The sequence below is a fragment of the Nyctereutes procyonoides genome, unplaced genomic scaffold, assembly GCF_905146905.1.
Source record: "Nyctereutes procyonoides isolate TBG_1078 unplaced genomic scaffold, NYPRO_anot_genome, whole genome shotgun sequence".
In the NCBI taxonomy this organism is placed as follows: Eukaryota; Metazoa; Chordata; class Mammalia; order Carnivora; family Canidae; genus Nyctereutes; species Nyctereutes procyonoides.
The window spans coordinates 42,286,176-42,295,095 of NW_026575046.1; the positions used below are offsets into that span (position 1 = coordinate 42,286,176).

An 8,920-nucleotide genomic window follows, 5' to 3' on the forward strand; every position below is an offset into this window, starting at 1 on the left:
TGTATAAACATCTATTATATATAAATATGTGTATCTGTGATATATATTCAGATGTATCCAAAAAACTATTCCTGGGTCTAGAAAAGTTTTTCTCCTTCTTAGAAATATAGACAGGCCATACTTAATTCGCTTGAAGTTTGACGTCTACGTACACAGTTGTATTTGTTTCCTAAAAACATATTGCACCAGACGCTTTGATGAATACAAATCCTTATGATGAATTTGGTGATGTAAATGAACTCTTGGTCTGTTAAGAGAGAAAAAGGTAAATGAGAATGTAGTTCATACAATAATAGGCTTAAGTTAAATGTCATCAAAGAGTGGAGAGTTTTGAAATCTGCTAAGTATAAGAATGTTTCAAAGAGGTGGTGTTATTCAGGTTAGGGATGAATGATAAAAATATAATTTCTTTGTATCCATGGTCCTTTCTTTCTCTTTCTTCACCCTGAAAACAACACTTCTAACATATATAAGTATTTAATATTTTGCTCATAAATATATGAGAAACTTATGGCATGTTGTATTTGAGTATACTTTTTTACCTTTGTATTGGAATTTTAATGGAAATCTTTTATAGTATGTTTCATATCTGGTCATGTGAACCACACACTTTATCCTTGTTCAAAATTGTGTTAATTTGGGGTCTTTCTATATTTATTATTTTTAGGAAAGTTTGGTATACTCTGAAAAGTTCTGAGGAGAGTTTTAGTGAAATTGCCTAAATTAATAGAGTGATAAGTAAAAAATATGTAAAATCTGTATTCTTTTCAGTCATACCAAACCAGGAAATGGAATTTATTTCCATTTATCTAACTGCATATTTTTTGCAATCATTCTCTAAGTATGTTGTCGTTTGGAGACTTTATTATTATATAAACATTTTCCAGTTGGTGGCGGTGAGTAAAGAATTGTATTGGCTTTTCAATATAGTGATTATATATCCAGAATCCTCAATGAAAACTCTTATTATTTTATGGGCAGTCCAGGTGGCTTAGTGGTTTATCACTGCTTTCAGCCCGGAGCCTGATCCTGGAGACCCGGGACCAAGTCCCACATCAGGGTCCCTGCATGGAGCCTGCTTCTCCCTCTGCCTGTGTCTCTGCCTCTCTCTCCTCTCTGTGTCTCTCATGAATAAATAAAATCTTTTAAAAAAAGGAAACTCTTATTATTATAAATGTTTTACGTAGGGGTGTCTGCGTGGCTCAGTCAGTTAAGAGTCTACATTTGAATCGCTTCTCGGCCTTTTGGCTAAGATCAAGTGTAGTATCAAGTGAAGAGTCTACATTTGGTGCAGATGCTGATCCCAGGATCCTGGGATAGATACCTGCATTGGACTCCCTGGTCAGTAAAGAGTATGCTTCTCCCTCTGCTTCTGCCCCCTCTCCTTCTTGTACATGCATGCATGTGCTCTCTTTCTCTCTCCTTCCCTCAAAAATAAATAAATAAAAATATTTAAAAAAATAAATACAAAATAAATACACCTGGGTGGTTCAGCGGTTGAGCATCTGCCTTTGGCTCAGGGCATGATCCCGGGATCCTGGGATCGAGTCCCACATCGGGCTCCCTGCATGGAGCCTGCTTCTCCTTCTGCCTGTGTCTCTCATGAATAAATAAATAAAATATTTAAAACAAAAGAAATATGTAGAATTTTCTCTGAATATCTATAGAAGTTTCCGTGATTTATTATCTGTGAGTAATGACAATTTCATTTATTTGTTTTGATCCTTATAGTTATTTTTCATACTTATTCTGGATCAGTGTTGAATATGAATACAGACAGTGGTATCTTTGTCTTATTAGATTTTAAGGAGGGTAATTCTAATCTGTTATTGCTGTGTAAGATGTTTGCTGCAGGTTTATCATAGATGTCCTTTATCAACTTTAATGTAGTTGCTCTGTTTCTAATTTTTATCCAGGAATTATGTTCATCTTAAATGATTAACATTTAACAAGATATTTCTTTCCTTGTTTGTTTTTTACATCCAGGGTACTAATTATTGATCTTTTCCATGAGCAGATTTTTCCATCTATATGTGAGTGTAATATGAAACAATTCTGTATCTCTTAACTCTCATCTTCAAATGAGTAGGAAATGGCTACGGTGAGCTTAAATCATGATATACGACATTCCAGGGTTAGCAAACATTGACAAAGTTGAATGATTTCCTTGAACTGAATTCACAGTATGAGTTTTAAACTTTGTAACAGATTTACTAATTAACAATATAAGATTCATTTATTTTTTGTGGCAATAAGGAACAACGATTTTAATAGAAGAAAAAAATAAATTTTATTCTGTTAACCTGTGCCACAGAAAGTCTTTGGAAGTTGAAATTTAAGAAGTTGTATTTTACTGTGGATTTTATTTCAAGTCTTACCATTGAAGAACTTGTGGTTGAATATCAATACCAATGCTCCCAGGATTCAGAGGATTTTTTAATCCCCACTCAAAGCAGTTATTCATAAACCAAAGGGCAGGACTTTTTCCTCCTTATAGAATTTATTTTGTAATGTTTTGGAATATTTGTAGTTCAGGTTGGACTCCTTGGAAGGATGCTTTATCCCTTTAGTAGATTCCATGTCAGAGTTCAAATGTGATCTTTTGCAATTTGGAATGTCTCTATGAATAGAATTCCACCTGGTAATTTAGTGAAAACATCTTTACAGTATTCTCTCTTGCTACTGTTTTCATAACTTTAAGTAGCTACATTTCAGAAGGACTGTTTTGTTGAGAATCACTTGGAGTGGTAAAAAATATAAAATGTAAGATATCTGTATAAAATAACTGATTAAAACACCTTGCAATCTCTGAAAATCCTAACCAAACTGCCCCCATCTTTATTTTGTGGTAATAAAGCACACTTGCTTAAGGTGTACACTAAGAATTGGTTATTGATGTCTGTAAACAGTATCTCAGATATTGCTGTAAAAATCAAAAGAACAGAAATGGCATAGCGTGTTTACAAAAACCTTTGAAGTTTTAGGTCATTTAGTTCAGTAGCATGTATATTACTCCAGAATCTAAGCTTACTGGGCACAACAATCTTGTCGATCTTTTCATTGTTACATTATCCTTAGCATAGAAAGTAGTGCCTGACACATGAGAGGACTTCAGTAAACATTTGCTGAATAAAGAAGTAATACATCAATGAATTACATTCTTATTTATATTACCCAGTAGATTATAAGTTTATTTAGAGTTTGTGTGATGCTTAGTATCTTATTTATCTGACACATTCACCAATAGTATAAGCATATATTTCTTCCAGATTAAAACCACAATGATTGTGTTCCTTCTATGTGAGTCTCTGTAGGTAAACACTTAAACTTTCATTATTGCTTTAGTCCTGACCATGCTATACTAAATACTGTTGTTGTCACCATTTTGTTGAGGAGAAGAGAACTTAAGTATTTAGCATCAAATATTGCAGTGAAAAAGCAGCGGAATCACTTGTCTCTCTGCTTCTGAAAACAGCTCTATAATCTGTGCTCTGCTATGTCCCCAAATCCTCATAATCTATTTACTGTCATTCCTCATCGTCAGGGAAGAGAATTAAGCTTACTGAAATGAAAATGTTATTTTTTTATATATATATAGCAACACTTACTTTGGAATGTTGATCTACTTTTAAAAGCATCCATGAAAGTTTGCCAATTACCAGGAAGATAACAGCATCAACAGCAAAACACATTTTTAATTCTGAAGAGTAAACTTTGTCTTTATTTTCACTATAGGCAGGGACCTAGAAAAAAGATATAAATTTCCATTTAAAGTTATTGCCTCTAAATTCATGTCTCATGCATCCCTATGTTTCATTATTCATTTCTCAACTGTGAAATTGTAGGCAGTTTAAGAAAGTGATGAAGATGATTTTGAGATAAAAGACAGGATTCATTGAAAGTAATATAACAAAGGGTCAGGAATTGGACATAGAGTAGAATGACAATACCATTTTATTTCATTATATCATTTACTGCTGGCAAAAACTTGGCGATTAATTAAGAACATGGTCTTTTTTATCTTGAGAAGATCACACAACCTCAAATCCACCCTTACACGTGATATAGCATATGCTTTGCCTTTCTGTTCTTTCGGATTGCAATTTCTTTTATGGAATTTCTGTTGAGCAATCACTGAACTCTGATATTTTATTCTCTTTTTAAATCAAAGTTTTAATTCTGGGCAGGTGGCTGTTCTTGGAAAGGAGAGGAAGGAGGCATCCTTTAGTTGTCATGGCCTTTCTCTGAGGGTTCTAATTGACAAGGGAACTCTTTACAGGTGACTGAAGGAGTTCCCTTTGTACAGGAAATCTGTAATATCTCTGTCACTTTCTGCATGCAGATGACAAGCTTCTGCCAGCTTCAGAGCTTCATTTTCTTCAGCTTCAGGGACTTTTGTGATTTCCATCCATTCAAATTGGTCCAAGCCAGTGAACTATTCCCATCTCCAGCATTTCTTCAGCCAGACCAGTCTGCCCTTATCGTAACAGAGGTGCCGGAAGCTTTGTGAATTACAAGCTGTTTCTCATGTTTATTGATGGACTGCTATTTGGGAAAAGACTAAGAAAAAGTGTTTTTAATGTTCAGTTCATTTCTATTGAAACTGAATCACCCCTCCTAAGTTCTGCCTTCCATACAGAGCTCAGTTTCTGAGGGTGAAGCCTTTGGGAGAGGGAACTGAAGTAATTGAATCGGATTAGACAAGCCAGCAAAACAAAGTTACATTCCATGAGGTGTTTCCAGTATCAAGTAGATGAATTGTAATTATTTAAGGATTAGTGCAAGCTTGAGATGAGGTCCATTCTGAATACTCCTCACTGTGTATAAACAAAAGCAAGAAGTAGTAATATAGGCTGTTTAAGCTTCTTTTTATCTTTAATAGATTTCTGTGAAAGCTTGTGTGAACTTGGAAAACTGCTGCTATACTGAACAAACTCACTCATTGTTTTTCAATAAAAAGTTAGGCCGAACTAAGCCCCCAAGTCTAGGGAGAGAGCTTAATGAAGGCTAGTTTCTTTACCGTAATTTACTGGGATAGCACTTTGGTGCATGCCATGGGCAGAGGGAATTGGGCCTTTTATTTATTTATTTATTTTTTTTTGGAAATAAACCTTTTATTTTAGAAGAATTTCAGACTTAAGGACAAGGTAAAAAGATAGTACAGAGATTTCCTATATACTCTGAATATAATTCCCCCAGTTTGAATATATTATTCTGCTTTGGTACATTTGTTATATTTAATAGACAGATATTGATATATTAATGTTAACTAAACTCCACATATTATTCAGAATTCCATCTTCCTAATGTCCCTTATCTGTTCCAGGGTTCTGTAGAGGATACTACATTTAGTCATCATGCCTCAGGCTCCTTTTGACTGTGATAGGTTTTTATACTTTTGTTTCTTATTTTTATTATGTTGTCAGTTTTAAAGTTTTCTTTTTAAAAAATTTATTTATTTATTCATGAGAGACACACAGAGAGAGGCAGTTAAATAGGCAGAGGGAGAAGCAGGCTCTCTGCGGGGAGCCCAATGTGAAACTCGATCCCAGGACCCCGGGTTCATGACCTGAGCCAAAGGCAGATACTCAACCACTGAGCCACTCAGATGCCTCTGTCTTCTCAGTTTTAAACAGTACTGATCATATATTTTATAGAATGTCTCTGAATTTGAGTTTGACTGATATTTTTCCTATGGTTAGACTGAGGTTTGGGTTATTAGGAAAAAGATCAGAGAGGTAGAGTGCTATTTTCAGCACAACAGACTGGAATACAATACTGGAAGCATTCTATCAACATGACTTATAACTGGTGGTGCTAACCTTGTCCACCTAGCTAAGGTAGTCTTTGCAAGGATTCTCCACAGCAATTTTTTTTTATTTTACTTTCCGTTTTTCTACACTTCATTTTCTTTAAGCAAATCACTAATCATAGCCCACAGTTGAGGCATTGAGATTCATACTCCACTTTCTTGAGTGGGGAGTATCTACATATATTGGAATCTTTCTGCACTGGAAATTTGTCTCTTCCTTTAATTTGTTGATCAATTCATGATTTATTGACTGATTCTGCTTCTCCCTCTCCTTCTGCCCCTCCCCCTTCTCATGTACTCTCTCTCTCTCAAATAAATAAATAAAATCTTGAAGAAAAAAAAACACAAATAAAACTCCTCCAAACCCCTGTCAACCAGTGATGTTTTCAGTCTCTATTGTTTTGTCTTTTCCAGAATGCCGTATACATTGAGTAATACTCCATTTGTCATACTCCACCAGGCTCTCTAAAACTGTTTTTCTTTTACTTAACAACATGAATTTCAGATTCATTCATGTTTTATATGGATTAATAGTTTGTTCCCTTTGGTTGCGAAAAGTATGGACACATCATAGTCTGTTCCATTTACCTATCAAAAACTTGGTTCTTTTTATTTTTTTGTGATTATGAATAAAGCTGTTATCAATATTCTATGTGAGAGTTTTGTATAGACATAGGTTTTCAAATCATTTTAGGTAATATTTAGGATGGCAATTACTGGATCATGTGTTACATCTGTGTTTAGCTTTATAAGAAATAACCAAACTATCTTTCATAGTGTCTGTACCATTTTTCATTCCTTCCACTAGTGAATGAGAGTTCGTACAGCTCTGCATCTTGCTAGTACTTGTTACTAGTTTTTTTGTGTTTTTTTTTTTAGCAATTTCCAGAAATTTATAGTGATGTTTATGGTTTTTACTAGCACTTCTCTAATTACATTATGTTGAGTAAAATTTATTTGTCTACTGTATATCTTTTTTGATGTGCTATATTTACAGATATTTTGTCCATTTTTAAGTTGGAGTATGATTTTGCCTATTGTTGAGTTTTAAATATTCTTACTGATGAGCTTACTTTTCTTTTTTGTGTAGGCCAGTATTGCACATCATATGTCCCACATGCATCAAAAATACTCTGGGTTGCTGCTTAATTACAGTATTCTGGGCCCAATTCCAGATCTAATGAGCTGGGATCTCTTAGAGATATGGCTCAGTGTACTGTATATTTCACCAGTTCCACGAGTGATTCTTAAGCACCCTAACTAACATTTGTGAACTACTGGTGTATTATCTGATGAGCCATTTTAGAGTTGTAATCAGGTGTTGATGAAGCTATCCTAAATAATTGGTTTTCAAACATAGCTGTAGATTTGAATCATGTTGGGAAATCTTTCAGATCTAAAAACCCAGGACTCTCCCCAACCTAATAAATCGGATCGTCTGAGAATGGGATCCATTCATCATTCTTGTTTAAATTTTCCCAAGTTATTCGAATGTACAGCCAATAGTAAGAACCACCTTCCAAATCATGTAGATGTCCAACAATTCTATTTGTCTCACCGTACTTATTTTTACAAAATACATTAAAATAGATTTTCCATTTCATTCATTGAGTTTTAATGATGTAGAATTAAATATTCATTAATCATCTACAAAACAACAGGCATGGCATAATTGTAAATCACATACCAGATGATAGAAATATTTGATTTTGATGTTATGTAACAGTGAGGTCTTAAAGTCTTACGTGAGCAAGTCCCATACAGCAAACTTCTACCTATTTTATTTTAGGAAGCTTTGGGGGATGCCACAGTATCCTTCAGGGAGTCCACTTCAGTGTTTAATACTACTGTTGGGAAATTTACCTTTTAAAATAATTAAAATCTTCAGTCTCAAACTTTTCTTTATATAAACGTATAGTCTCATAATTCCCCTTCTATTGCTCTGTACTACAATGGTTAGCTATTACTTAAAGGACTAAAAAAGGCATATAATTTACTATTAAGTGTTATTAAAAGGACCTTAGTTAGTTATCTAATGCTATATTACAAGTTCCTTCCAAAATTTAGTGGTCCAAAACAACAAACATTTATTACATCATGATTTCTAGATGAAATATCAGGAGTGACTTATTTGAGTAGTTTTAGATCAGGGCCTCTCATGAATTTACATTAAGATTATCATCAATACTGGAAGTTATCTGAAGGTTTGATTGGGTCTAGAGTATTCACTTCCAATATGGCTCATTCACATGGTTGTTGACAGGGAGATTCAGTTTCTTGCCACATGAATCTCTCTGTAGACTGCTGAGGGTTCCTATTACATGGAAGGTAGCTTCCCTCAGAACAAGTGATCCAAGGCAGAGAGCCAAGAAGGAGCCCACAATGCCTATATTACCTAATCTTGGATGTTACACATTGTCATTGCGACCATATGTTATTCATTAGAAGCAAGTCATTAAGTCCAGCTCATACTCAAGGGGAGAGGAATTAAGCTCCACTCCTTAAAAGTAATAGTATCAAATAATTTGTAAACATATTTCAAAGCTACCACAGGACCCTTTCAAACTTCATAAGAATTATTTTTAAAAATTTTCTGAAGCTATCATAAGCACATAAGATTTTATGCACTGAAAATTAAAGAACCCTTAACAAATACTGAAGATTACTTAAAAACGACTTTGGAAGCCTCATACATCAGTTTAACAAAATTTATTGAGTGCTTGTTTTATGTCAGGCACTGTGCTGCATTTGACAATAAATGAGAAAGATAAGTAAGATCCAGAGGATTAAATTTAGCTGGAATCAGATAGGGGGTAGTAGGGACAAAGGCTACACCTGTACTTCTGTGCTACATATTTTGTGACTGCTAAAAATATAAATAGGACATATAGGACAAAATAGGACCTTAAAAGGACAAAAAGAGGAAGATAAATATGCCAGAGAATCTAGTTGGAGGCTTGGACAGGAGAGGCTTCCAAAGACAGTGATGGCTGATATGTCTTAAGAGATGATTCAATAATACTCATCAGGGTCATGAAAGAAGACTTTTCTTGTTGATAAAATGAAAAGGCATGATATCATGGGGAACTCTAAATTAATTCATTTAAT

The 8,920-nt window shown here is 34.3% G+C and overlaps 1 pseudogene; it reads left to right on the top strand.

The window, feature by feature from the left end:
* Positions 1 to 1,228: 1,228 nt before the first annotated feature.
* Positions 1,229 to 1,385, top strand: LOC129510039 (U2 spliceosomal RNA; annotated as a pseudogene).
* Positions 1,386 to 8,920: the final 7,535 nt, after the last annotated feature.